We start from the raw sequence: 14,837 nt of genomic DNA on the forward strand, positions 1-14,837 counted from the left end.
CATTATATAGGTGTACCTAATCAGGAAGCACAAATAAATCAGGTGATATAACAACATTGGGAACTAAAATAACATTGATTACGTACATGTGCTAATTACTCATTTAGCATACAGAGAACAGACTGCTGTAAAACATTGATGGGGTCATTCATTGTGCTCCCTGCTTATCAGAGAGGTCAGTTTGTTCTCAGGTTGATTAAGCAGTGACAGGACTGTAAGTCACACAACCCCATGAGCACCAGGGGCACCGTAAAAAAACAGCACAGCCCCATAAAACCACCCTCAGTGAAACATAAAGAAGTAAACAAAGGCACAAATCCACACTTTTACTCTATGCTTATTCAGTCATATGTTCCGATCAGGACAACAGGGGAATCTTTAAAGTTGAACGTCTCTGAATTTGTCATTGCTTTCAATCTGAACAGTGGTTAACTTCTTTTTGCACTATGGCAATTAAGAATGTTCAGCGATGCATTCAGTTTTAATGCGACAATAATCTTAACTCTGCACGTTTGCATCCATCAAAGTTAAGGTTTCCTACGTGTCTTATTTGTATTTCTAACAGTGGATCCACACGAGTCAAGTTAAAAAAAAATGTTTATTCACATAAAAACACATTCACTGGCTGTCATACGCATTTTGTCCCAGGCTGAAACTGCACCACAACTGACCAGTGCATTATATTGCTATGTTCCAATCCCGGCACTGTGTGCACGGGGAACTGGGATAAAAGAAATTTAGGCTGCTTACTTTCCTATTTGTCAGTGATAATGTGACATTTTCTCAGAATCTGACTATACTAAATACGAAGGGTTTAACGGTACACTAAAAGGTAGTTTCGGTTCGGTTCTGTTTTGTTAAGTGCTCGGTTAGGTAAATTTTCAGTACAAAAAAGGAAGAAAAAAATGACTTAAAATGCTTCTTAAAAAAAAAAAAATACAGAGTTTTTTAAAAATAAATAAAAGTGACCCATTTGGGTAATATTTCAAACAAATTTGACTCTTTGAGTTTTTTAAAATAGAAAAATAATACTAAAATAAACAGTTGTATGTAAACAGTTGTTTGAACATTGTGGCAAAATGTAATGGACAGTTACAGTTAAATAGCTCTCTGTTGTGCGTGAAGTCCAACCATCTGTCGTAAGTGAAATAGCGGACATGTGGTAGCTCGTTGACGACATCACTTTTAGCGTTTTCATAAAGTGCTGGCGTAACTTTCTGGCTAAAGTGAGGATGTGATAGTATTTCGTAGCTAAGTTCAAGAACTTTAATCATATACAGTCATGGAAAAAATGATTAGACCACCTTTGTGTCTTTTAGTTTATTGGTCCATTTTAATGCCTGGTACAACTAAAGGTACATTTGTTTGGAAAAATATAATGATGATAACAAATATAGCTCATAAGAGTTTCACTTAAGAGCTGGTATCTAGCAACTTCCATAGTTTTCTTGATAATAACTAAAATCACTTGAGTTCTTACATGAATAGCTATAGCATTGTACTGCCACTAAAATCACTTAAGTTCTTACATGAATAGCTATAGCATTGTACTGCCAAACAATTTTAAGTCTTATGTTTCCTGCAGCATATCCGTGGAACAATGTTGACACACAACTTTGGATTTGTCTGTCTTTGCCCATTTGCAGTTTTAACAGGGAAGCCAAAGTGTTCCCAAACAGGAGACCGTAGTGAGATGGGAGGGTCTTCCAGCTCAGGCTTCTCGCTTGCATTTGCCATGATGCCATTTGTCACGCCTGCAAGCTACTAGCATTCTTCCCCCTCAGTCAGTAGTGTTTGACGCTGACAGGCGTCCGTGCGGAAACTCGCCCAGGACATTAGTTCTGCATGAAGCGCTGAGATCACTCTAGTAATAAATTTTATTAAGAAAATAGCATAAAATATAACCGGAACGGTACGCAAGTGGACCGAACCGAACATGCAGATCCGAAACGGTTCAATACATCCATGTGAACCTTTACACCCCTACTAAATACTATTTTTGAGCTTGGATTATTGGGGCATGTCTTGTCATGTTTTCATCATCAAACAAGCATCTGTGTGTGTTTCCACTGACGATGCATAGGAATGTCATAGTTTTAGGATAAATAATAAGAAAGATACAACAGTGGGAAGGGGGCTGCACGGTGGAAAAGTGGTTAGCCACTCAATCAGGAGATCTGGAAGATCCGGGTTTGAATTTCCGCTTGGCATCTTGTTTTTCAACATTTACAGAATAAGCAGTGCCGGCTGGCACTATATCAGTTTCGGAAGCCAGACCTGCCTCTTCTTGTTGACAAAGCAGTTCATTGAGCATCTTATATAACACGCTTTAAAAAATCCGAAACAGGTATGTTGTTTGGCTGGCAGTGATTGACACTGACAGATCAATGCAGACACTGCAAGACACAAGACAAGTGGGCAGTGGTACCTGTTTAGCAATCTTGACATTTGGCATGAAAACCCATATTATTATTCTAGTATTTGTAGAACATATCTACAAAACATGTGGATTTACTTACTGCCACCTTGGCATGCTTTTCCACGGTCAAACATCTTCTGGGTTTTTGACTTTTTGTTTATTTCCATCTGCCTTAGGGATTGTGTTTTTCCCGGTCTGGGTCGAGGAAAGATTGTCCTCCGGTAATACACATTCAATCCCAATCCCTTTATTTGAGGAACATTATCAAAACAACTGTCCTCGAAATGTGCCAAACATGATACCGAAGAATCTGACGCAGCAAAGGGCATCTTTTGGAAATGTGAACAGGCTTACTCTGTCTGCTGGAGTGTTTGAGCAAAAGCCTGGCACACAACGAGCGGGCATAATGTCAAAAGCATATAAAACAACACAGAAATGCACCAGAACAATATGAATAACAAACAATATGAATAATGGTAACAAATGGCAGCTTTTGGTTGGGAAAAGAAGTGTAACCTGAAGCTAAGGAGAGCTAGAACTTTTAATACGGGATTTTAGATTATGATAGTTTTACCTTGGAACAGATTATTTCTATTTTACATTATTTTCTATGGAAAAAATATATTATAATACGTGTTTGATGTTAGAGGTTCTACTGTATTTACAAAGTAAAATCCCCCAAAACTGTCAGAAATGTCAGTGTCAATGTCAATGTCAATGTCAATGTCATTGCAACTGGCACATGATACACCACCGCAGTGGCTTCATCGACCAAACCCTGGCATGGTTCGCCCTACCCTTGATAAAGTCCACAACATGGTCATCGTGTTCTTGCTTCCTAAGTAGACATGTCCACTGGGGTCATGGGTTTTTGTGAAAAAGCTAAGGAGGGTGAGGCAGTGCATGATCCATGCCTGCTGTAATTATTCTGCCTTTAATTTAAATTAAGAAAATGCCTATCTTAAGAAGCTTTTGGAAAGATTAATTGCTTCATAACAGGCTTTGCAATGCAGGCCATATTAGTTTGTGTGTGTATGTGTGTGGGCGTTCATCATTTGGAGGACAAGTGTCACTGAACTCTGGGAGGAAGCTCACCATGAGCAATATTTAAAAGTTTGCAGGGCTGTGTAATGTTTAAAAGCTGCTCAAAGGGGTAGTTCGGATTTTTTAACATGAATTTGTATGACATCCCCATCAGCATTGTAGTCCAATAACAGCGACTTACCTGCCACTTGGTCTCCTAAGTCCAGTTCTGGTCAGAATTCCGTGATGAAGAACGTAGTTCCACTTAGTTGCTGGGGACAATTAAGTTAAGAGTTTGGCTTCTCAAAACAACATACGTTCAAAAGATAAATACATTTGCGTCACAAAAGTGCCTTCTCAAAAAAAACAGACCACAAAACGCTTAGTGTTATATCTGTCCCCCGCTGTATTCCTGCGCACTGTCTCCTGTTCGTTCATGCGTATGTGACAAAGATGCTCGCATCTACTTCTGCGATGGAGCACCGCGGCCATCTTATTTACGTATGTGTTCTACAGCGAAAGAAGATGCAAGTGTCTTCGTCACATTTACATGAACACACAGGCGACAGTGCGCAGGGATACGGCGGGGGACAGATATGACGCCGAACGTTTTGTGAGGTTTGAGAAGGCATTTTTGTGATGCAAAAGTATTAATCTTTTGAACGCATATCGTTTTGAGAAGCTAAACTCTTTACTTAAGTGTCCCCAGCAACTAAGTGGAACTACGTTCTTCATCACAGTAATCTGAGCAGAACTGAATTTAGGAGACCAAGTGGGGGGTACATCGCTGTTATTGGACTATAATGGGATGTCATACAACTTCATGTCAAAAAATCTGAACTATCCCTTTAAGGTCTTTCGTCATGTAGTTTGCAGTTTCCGAATTCTTAAAAGAAATTAGACCAAATAACCACAAGCAGCCTTTTCTCAGACTATTGTATCAGTAGAGAAATAATTGAATTAGCCTGCGCTGTCTCGCCTGATATAGAGCACGTCACAAGGCCCCGAGCCACGGATCACTGCTGTGATCACTGCTGTGGCCAATGGCCACAAAGGAGATGTGAATTGTTTAACTGTGCACAGTTAATAAGTGGACCTAGCAAGGATAATGTCCCGCTACTGGAAATGTGGAGTGACGTGAACTAGAAAGTGTGTGTGTGTGTCTGTCTGTGTGTGCAGCAATGACTACGTGAGTTCCAAAGCTGCATCTCAACCCCGTCCCCCATTGTTACTCCTGCATTATTAGGAGGCTGGTGGCGTTTAAGGTCTTTCTGACCGAATACACTTTACCAAACAAAAAAATTATTTGAGTTTGTATGTTAAAAAATATATTTCTGAATGTAAAAACAAGATCAAAATGTCCAAGGGTTTAAAGGTAAAACTCACATTATATGCTGTTACTTTATTTATTGAAAAAATCAATGCATCTTCATTTTCAACCAGTAATTTTGCAGCTTCAAACTTTAAGGGTTAATTTCCTTAATGAAAGCAAGACATTTATTGGTTTTAAAATAAGGTCTGACACCAGATGGCCACACTAGGTAAAGCCAAAGGTCAAATATCTGCATGTTGTGTGGCATATTTGCACAATTGTGAGCCAATCTTCTTACATTTATTTTTATTCCGCCTAAAATGCTCGCTATTAAAATACCTCCAAAAACCTCCAACAACGTTTTATCATTTTATATTCATGCTGTAACCATGTAATAACAGGCACATTCATGATAACATGTAATATTTACAGTATTTTGCTGTATTTTGGTCACATTAAGCATTACCGGAACTTCCTTTCTGGGAGCATTGATTTCATATAGCAATATAGAAACGAGCTTTAACATTTTCAAACTCAAAAACAAAAATACAGCTGCAGTGACGGCAACTCCAATATGTATGTCACCTTTCAGTAGTGGCCTAAAGCATTGTCTGCGAGTGTGTGATGAAGCTAGTCGCTAGCCGGGTAGTAGCTAGCCAGTGTGGTGAGGTGTCACTACACCAGTAAAGTAGTTCTTTGGCGTAACAATAAAAATAACAATGTTGCTGTAGCTTGGTTAATATGCAGGTCACATTATGTAAATGGAGCATTGTTGGAGGCTTTGTAGGCGGAATAGGTGTGTCCCATTACGTGCATTGTTAGCTGCCTCTTTTTAGCTGTTTTTATATCTTTAGAACGCGCAGAAAAGAGAAAGACACGTGTTCGTGTCTCACACAAGGATTGTGGACGATGGGAAAAATTCCCAAAAAATTTCAGTTTTAAAGGGACAGGATTTTTTGACCTGAAGTTGTATGACATTTCCATCAGCAGTGTAGCGCATCAACAGTGACTTACCCTCCACTTCGTCCTGTGAGACGAGTTCTGGTTCTGGTTAGTTGGTGTAGGTGTGGCCAGTTAAGTAAAGAGTTTGGCTTTTCAAAACAATATGTGTTTAGAAGAATAATACATTTGCATCATAAAAATGCCCCATCGAAAAAAAACAGACCCCACAATCGCTTTCCGTTACTTTCTCTCCCATTGTATCACTGCCCATCCATTGTGTATATATTTCACAGGGTTTACACGCTCAGATGCGATGCAAGAGTTTTGCGTGGCAGCAGACTTCATCCGAATTTTTGTTATGCAAATGTATTATTCTTTTGAAAACATTGTTTTGAGAAGCCAAACTCTTTACTTACTGTAAGTGGTCCCACCCATTAAGCGAAACTACGTTCCTTCTCACCGAAATCCAACCAGAACTCGCGTCACGGGACGAAGTGGGGGGTAAGTCACTTTTGAAGCACTACACTGCTGATGAGGATGTCATACAACTTCATGTCAAAAAATCCTAACTATCTCTTTAAGACCGGGGAGACCGGTCCGCCCCCACAGTTGAATGCTTTATGTCTCGTCTTAAAACCCAGTTCTATACTGTGGCTTTTAACTTTAACTTTTAACTGCTTTATTCATTTATTTTATTTGATTATATTTGGATATACTTATTTTATTATTTATATGTTGTTTTAAATATAATGATTTTTGGTTTATTGGTTTTCCTTGTATTAATTTGTACTTTTACTGTTGTTACTTTTGCTTTTATTGTTTATTGCAGCACTTTGGAAACGGTGTCTAAAATGTGCTACATAAATAAAGTGGATTGGATTGGATTGGATATTAGTGCCTGTTTATTGTCACCTCTCTACCAGGTGCAACTCTCACCAGGGATTATATTCTGTCATGACAAGGACCCTATTGTCAGGGTAACTGAGGTAGTGATTTTGAGTATAATTTCTTGGCCAAGGCAAAAAAAAAAAACCAATTGATTATAAATGAAAAATCATCATCATCGTTGTTTTTGAAACATTGAATAATTTTGTTTTTTTGTCAATGCAAGAAAAGTATCCATTTTTAGTATCTGGTGTCCTTTTGGTGTACTTTTTTAGTATTAACTTGCAACTAATATGTGATGGCTTGGTAGCGATTTATTGCCTCCTGTGGTTTGGTAAATCTTGGAGTTAATGGAGCAAAAGTTCCAGGGTTATGTTGCTGGGGGTGGTCTTGAAGTCACAGTTTCTAGAAGATGGCAAAAAAGGAGAGCGGTGGTCATGTAATGACTTTAAACACTGTAAACTCAGAAGATAACTGACACTAGCATGATAAATTCTCATCCCCGACAGCTTTATCTTTCCGTGAAGAGTGCCCAACTCGGCAGGTGAGAGGAAGTCAGCGATGAACTGCATTGGAAGTACTTGATTGAAATCAACCTTGATGGCTCTGCAACGTCACCTTCTAAAAGTGGCACAGCGGCACGCCACAATCACACCACACTGCTGCTGATGTAAATGTTACACTTAGCGTGAGGCTAAATAGAAGGTGGCACGGTAACAGGAGCGAAGACTCCATAGATTCCTTTGAAGTGCTTAAAGGTAGAGGTCAATTTGGTAAAATCAACAATGCAAAGACAATTTCAGCACGGATGCTTTCAGTCCATGTGAGTTATCACTGGTACTGACAAAGGAAATAGTACACATTCAAAAAGGACAGGTGCTAATAGAGTAGGATTGGCTGCAGCATCTTACCAAGGACTGAAAAAAAATTGCATTACGAAAATAAAATTGAAATATTGTCAAAATAAAGTTGTGATATTATGAGTAAGGCCCGAATTTTCCAGACAAAAATTTGTATTCTTTTTTTTATTTATATTTTTAGACAAACAGACTGGAAGAAAAAAGAAAGATAAAAGAAAAAAAAAAGTAGAGCTATATACACAGAGTCACAGGTCAGAGGCACATTTCGCATCTTATCTGACATCGTCATTGTCCATAGTTTGTATATAGCTATCATTTTTTCCAATATACTGTATACATCCCTTTCACATATTCCCTCTGGAGGTATACCAAGCAACATAGTTAAAAAAACATTTCTAATGGAGTACCGAACACTGAATATATTCATTTTATTACCTCCGTCCAAAAGTCAACAATACCTGGGCATGACCAAAAAATATGGACATGGTCCGCCTGGGCAGATCCACACTCCCTCCAATAGAATGAAGAAGTAGCAAATACTTTTGATTTTTGGCACGGTTGTATTAAAGAAACAGACCAAACATTTCTAACAAAAATCTCGCCAGGTATCTGAGTTGGTAGTACAGTTAAGAGATTTCCATCCCTCCAGCCAAAGGTCCTTAGGTGTCTCAACTTTTAGCTCTTTATCCCATTGTTTATTCACATATAAATATGTTTATGTATCAGTTAAACCTAAAATCTTATTCATTTTTCTTACTATATTTTTACTACTTGTTCCTTTATAAATATCTATGAAGATCTGAATTGAATTAGAATAATTTTTAGTCAGAACACTTCATTTGTAAAACAGTAGCCATTGTTTTAATGTAAGGTCATGCACTGTTGGCTGGAAATGTGGCTCACATACAGGCCAGCCCAGGACCTTAATTTGGTGAAGAATGCGCCGAGCAGACGAGTGCCATCTCTGCGAAAAAAACCTCCACAATGCAACCCATCCCCTGACCAAGAAGAGCCAAAATATACTTTGGACACAATCCTTTGTTGCCTTGCTGCACCATGTTTTGCCTTACTGGCATGGGTGTCCAAAGAGTGGCACAGGGGCCATCTGTGGGACATCACTCATTGCAGAAATACAATAAACAAAAACCCAATTGTTTGCCCCCTTCCTGATTTCTTATTTTTTGCATGTTTGTTACACTTAAATGTTTCACATCATCAAACAAATTTAAATATTAGTCAATGACAACACAACTGAACACAAACTGCAGTTTTTAAATGAAACTTTGTGCCCTGCGATTGGCTGGCGACCCCGCCTCTTGCCCAAAGTCAGCTGGGATAGGCTCCCGCATACCCACGACCCTAGTGAGGATAAGCAGCATAGAAGACGGATGGATGGATTGATGATCTGAATCATTTAAGTGTGACAAACATGTAAAAAAAAATTAAAATCAGGAAGGGGGCACACACTTTTTCACACCACTGTACTTATATTTTTGAAATTTTAAAGCTTCATGTAAGATGCAAATTTAAAAAGTCATATTAAAGTAGGCCATTTTCTTATTGAAGTAAATATAGAAAAAGTAAAATATAATGTTCTGTCGACAACAAACCTTTTGCTATGCAATAATCTTCAGCTGATAAAAGCACAAATTAACAAAATTTGAAGGAGTACAACTCAAAAATACTTTAAATTGAACAGTAGTATTTTTTAGGTAAACATTTTTAAAATACATAAGCATGTCTTATTTTGTGCCAGGAACACAAACCTGTCAACTGCATCAGGCTTAACAACTGTCTGACTTCCTTGAACATTTGTGGTAGAGCTTCTTGTGCAAAATAATTCGGACATCGCAAGTCCATTGTTTTCAGCAGGCTTTTAAAGCTGTTTTTTCCACTGTTGCAGCAGGGATCATTTCTTTAGCAATGTGCGAGGACACCGCGCTAGTAATAGCACACCACTTTGCACGTTTCCTTTCAGGAGTAACACAACAGGAAAAAGAAGCAAGCAGTGAGCTTTGTGTTGTGGCAGAAATTTTGTGGAGTTGTGCAGCCGGGGCTGTTTCAGTGCGCAGCTTTACACATTCCTCGTATTGGAGTTTGTGCCAAACGTTTTTGATATCGTGCTTGTAGAGCCACATTATGTAATGATTTAAATTCCGGTGTATAAGCTGTGACTTTTTTCTTAAACTTTGAACCATCTTATGGCTAAATTGTAATATCGTGACATCTCCTTTGCTGAATTATTGCTGATTGTTTAAATACTGTGCCAATCGCAAGTCAGTGAGGAAGCGGTAGCTCTTTCTTTGGCAGGAGCCAATCATGAGCTATCAGTGCACTTTCTGAATTTATTATTGCAACAATTTGGCTTTATCTCATAACATTAACACTTTTTTCTCACTTTATGACTTTATTCTCCACAGATTTATTCTCATAACGTGGCTTTATTTTTGTAAAAAAAAAATTCCAGCAATTTTACTATTTTTTTCTATTCAGCCTGGCCCTGATGCTCCTTGCTAGACTCCAGATGCAAATGCACCATCAGCATCACGTCACTCACATCGGCTGACATGTTTCGCCTTGCTGTCTGTTTGGTGTTGGTGCAACAACTCTGAAAATAGCAGATATGGTGTCGACAAAAAAAAGAAAATTCAAGCTCGTCATCTTCGCTAAGTGACAGCACCCTGCTGGTGCCATGGCAACACAAGGAATTCAAACTCAATCGAGCCCAAGACGAATCAGGCCCTTGAAGTTGGCTGCTTTGGAACAAAGGACAGCAAGGGGAGGGACATGAAGGACAAAACTCTTTCACATCAGCAATGGCTTGAGAACTCTGCTACAAGGAAACAGGAAGGAAAGATAGCAGCCGTGTTGCAGATTCAAGTTATTGAAATCTAAAAGTGATTTAACAGCAATTTTACCCGACTAGAAGAGCATAAGTTATTTGATGCAAACACAAGCAGCTGTCGTGGTGCTGCCAAAGGGAAAATGAGTTGCACTGTGTCATTTACCTCCATTATCACTTAATTCCACCTGGAAAACAAAACACTCATTATGAAGTTTTTTGTGTCTTTTGCCAAAATTAACAGGTGGGAACTCTGCGGAAATGAATTACCATGTATTACCATTACTGCTTCTTCAATAAAACTCCACTCCATTCCATATTGCCACAACATATTAGAAACACCTACAATACAGTCAGACTTTTTAATACTACTCTGTTATTGATCTCATTATATCGTACACTTGTAGACATTGTACACTTGTACCTAATGAAGTATCCGATTAGTCTATCAGTACGATAACCCTAACCCTAACACAGTATTAACGTAAAAATTTTAACAAGTTTGGAAAGTACATTTGTAACATACACAGTGACAACAAGTACTGTGTGAAACAACCATCCGTGCCCAATTTATTGCATATTGTGTACAACAAATATATTTGTATTATTTAGTTTTAATTGCAAAGCACATTGTGAGGTTACACAGAGTATATCCGGAGTGACCACCTACTGTGAGTAGTGAAACTCAACCGGATGAACTCACAAAGAAGTAACAACAAAACAGGAATAAAAGACAAACGGTGACATGAAGTAGCGTGTGCATCGGCTAGGCCCAGACGCGCGGATTAAGGTTAAAGCACATTGGAAATAAGCGCCAGACGTCAGAAATACTGGAGATAAGCAACGCCTGTTTATACGGATGGGAGATAAACAGAATCTGGTTAGAAAGGCCGTCTTGGGAAATTTCCTGCTCCTTTTTGCCTTTTCTGCTCACTCCCAGGAGTGCCAGTTTAACCAAGCAATTAATTGCAAAATCAGATTGAATCCCTGAAAGACTGTAAATTATCTTTGAGTGTTTTCTTTGATGTGTTTGTATTTTGGAGGGTTGTGTTATTTATCATAATGTTCCTTCTTTACCCAAAAGTCGTCATCTTCATCCTATTCTAAAATCTCTTAGTAAAGCAGCATTTCATCCTCGGCTTGTATGTCCCACAGCAACACTTTTAAAAATACCCTTATCTATGCCACTCATTATGCTCACATAGATAGAACTGTCTGCTTCTGGGCCAGCTGTACACAGCTCAGACAGGACCACACACTACAGATTAGCAGCTAAAGTAAAGGCCAAAAGGATCTTCCAGCTTGCTCTGCCTTTTTGGGGGGCAGACAGACGACAGACCACACCACAGACAATCCGGCCTCTAATCTCACTCAGGGTCCTGCATTCCCCTCCACTTCTCTGAGTCCAAATCTTGGATTATGAAGGTGACATTCGTCCATAGAGAATAGTGGGCTCTACACACCTCATTAGGGAGAAAGCAGGATAAGGACCGTAAAATCTCTGCTCATTTCTAAGATGTGCGAGATCACAGGCTGTACAGTCTGATGATTTTACGGTTTATGCCTTCATGGCCACAACATTTGGTACGCCGAGCGAGGTCAATATTACAAATTCAAATTATTGTTATTATATTAATTAATTATTATTACAGTATTTGTATTCAATTAATTCTAATAATTGCTTTATGTTATTGTCAAAACTGAGTAATGTCTAGGGATGAGCCGGATACTTGTATAAAATGAGTATCCGTTACGGACAATGCATTTTTGCAGAGTATAAGGCATGAAACGAGCACAGCCTGTCGTTATCATCACTAATTGTGATGAAGGAAAATCCTCATTGGGTGACTACTTATGTATTCACTCTTCATACTCTGTGATTGGCCAGTCACACACAGCAACTGCCCCTCCCTAGACTCCCTACAGCCAGAGAGAGGAGTGTTCGGTGCATTTGACAAGACAGAGCTGTAAACGGCTTGTGTTGCGTTGACTTTTGCAACGATGACGTTGCGGTGTCTTTTTTTTTTTGTCTGCTTAGGGTGGTGATATAAAAAAGTTAGTTGGAAAACTTTATTCGTGGTACTGAACGCGGTGCTTTTGAGAAAAATACAATGAACAGATTATTTCCCTGTTTGCCATCACTGGATGTTTCCATGAATTACCAACTTTACACAAATCATAAAAAAATAATGAAATAATAAAGTCTTACAGATCACTTACACACATACACAGTACACATATAGCTGAACAATAAACAATACATATGACAACTTTTGATCAATCCATGTCAATTTCAGACTTACAATAAAGGTACCAATTTAAGCCACACCCATTTCCGGTTAAACCACACCCACTTCCGGTTTATGCCCCACACACTCAGAGTACAGATATGGATACAGATCATTTAGATGGGTGAACAGATACAGATACCAATAGTGGTGTACTCGCTCATCCCTAGTATTGTCTCCACCAAGGTTTTGTATTTATTGTTATTTTTAGATGGTTTGTTGGTTAGCTAGTCAGAATGATTACACAAACACTAAAATCAAAATGGCACAATCTACTTGTAATGTGATAACATAAATGAACTAGGAAGTAGGCTCTAAAACCAGGGGTCTCAAACTCAATTTCAATGGGGGCCACTGGAGGTACAGTCTGGGTGAAGCTGGGCCGCATCAAGTATTGGGAGTAGGGCTGGGAATCTCGTGGTACCTCACGATACGATACAATTCACAATACATCCATGTGATAACCCCACTGTTAGTTCAGTGTTGGTGTTTACTTGCCCCTGAAAGTATGGAAGTAACACTGACCTTGCCCGGATGTTGCGGGCTGCAGTTACACTACTCTTTGATGTCCAGTTGCGGGCCGCAAGATACGATTTGGTGGGCCACAAATGGCCCACAGGCCGCAAGTTTGAGACCGCTGCTCTAAACTAATGAAGGCAAAAAACTAATCCAAAATCCTCCATAACTTTTCTCCTTACCTTTCTTCCTTTATATTTTTTCTGAGGTTGAGTGACATTCTAGACCTTGTTATAAAGGCAAAGTATTCTTAGAGCTCAATGTACAATATGTCCCAAAAAACTGTACGTGGTCAGTGAGTAGCCCAAACAAACTAATCATACTGTTTATTTTTCAGTATCGTTCGACACAAAATGTTTTTTTTCTCCTTTGGTCGGACTGATAGAATCATTTCAACAACATACCACCAAGATTTGAGGGTGAGGAGGTTGGGTGGTTTCGGCCTAATGGATAGTCCAAAGTGGTACCAGGCAGGCGGGCGAGGGGAACTAATAGTGCTGTGAAACCACAGAATGAGCATTACAGGCATAAATGTGTGTACTGGTTAGATGGCACCTCTCCTCTAGGGAAGCTCTAGTTACCACACTGGTGCTGATGCAAGTTCCAGGCGGCACAACATCGCTTCCATATGTAACAGATTTCATCCATTTGGAAACATCATAAGATGAGACATTTAGGTATTGGAGAAGGGCATATTAGAACACAACAATAATAGACAGTGAAATCGAATGCACATTTCCATACTGTATACTATATCTATTATCTTGGGTCCACATTTAAAAGCTCAATCCTAATGATTTCCTCTCATTTTTGTAGGACAAGATGCTGTGAAATAAGTTTTTTAGTTTGCTGATTTTACCTGACAAGCCCAAAAGTGTGTCAGCGTTACTGCCCAAATTTGCGATTTAGAGAAATAACTGTCATCATCATCATCTTGTAGGTCTAAATTTTCTGTCTGCCACATTTTATTTGAAGTTAGCTAAAGCCAAGTTGGTTTCACACAGCGCTAAGTAGCACCCTTTTTAGGAAGAGGATTTGCGATGACTCTGTCAGCACATATATGTCAACTTGGATTAATACTCACCCTTTCCTATCGGCTTAGGATTAAACGCTTGGACAAAGCAGAATAAAAGATTAAGAGAGGAGACAATTGTCTTATAAACCTGTGAGACAAAGTTTACCTAAGAGATGTTTTTTTTTCCCTTTTTCCCCCTGTTCTTGTAGGTCGTGGAGTATTCTGTTCTGATTTAAGGATGCATCTACCACTCACAGAGCCACGGAAAAATGTCTATACAAGAGGTATTCAAGATCTATTCATTGCCGTTTGAGCTATGATGAATTGTTCGCAAATAACTCACAAGATGACAACATAAATGACCTCACAGTGAACAATGAACATGTCCAAATTATGTCCAAAGTGCCAGTATTTAGTGTGAGCACCATTGGTGTTGAGTACTGCATTAAACCTTATGGGCATAAATTCACTAGGTTGTTGCTTCTCCACGATAATATCACTGATGGAGCTGGAGCAGTGATTCTCAACTGGTGGGTCACTGAGCCGATTTCAGTGGGTCACGGAATCTCTGTCCAAAAAAATTATATTATGACCCAATGTCGGGTCGTAAGGTGGCCTCGTGGTTAGCATGTTGGCCACACAGCCAGGAGATCGGGAACATCTGGGTTGGAATCTCCGTTGGGCATCTCTGTGTGGAGTTTGTATGTTCTCCGCGTGTGTGCGTGGGTTTTCTCC

The 14,837-nt window shown here is 39.2% G+C and overlaps 1 long non-coding RNA gene across 1 annotated transcript in view; it reads left to right on the plus strand.

Annotated features, from left to right (window-relative positions):
* The window catches only part of LOC129171296 (uncharacterized), a 32,795-nt gene extending 18,409 nt beyond the window's left edge, over positions 1–14,386 (plus strand). The window contains exon 3 of the long non-coding RNA XR_008566766.1: positions 14,312–14,386. This is a non-coding gene — a long non-coding RNA (uncharacterized LOC129171296). The remainder of the gene's footprint in view (positions 1–14,311) is intronic.
* The last annotated feature ends 451 nt before the right edge of the window (positions 14,387–14,837 follow it).

Source organism: Dunckerocampus dactyliophorus, chromosome 18 (genome assembly GCF_027744805.1).
Source record: "Dunckerocampus dactyliophorus isolate RoL2022-P2 chromosome 18, RoL_Ddac_1.1, whole genome shotgun sequence".
In the NCBI taxonomy this organism is placed as follows: domain Eukaryota; kingdom Metazoa; phylum Chordata; class Actinopteri; order Syngnathiformes; family Syngnathidae; genus Dunckerocampus; species Dunckerocampus dactyliophorus.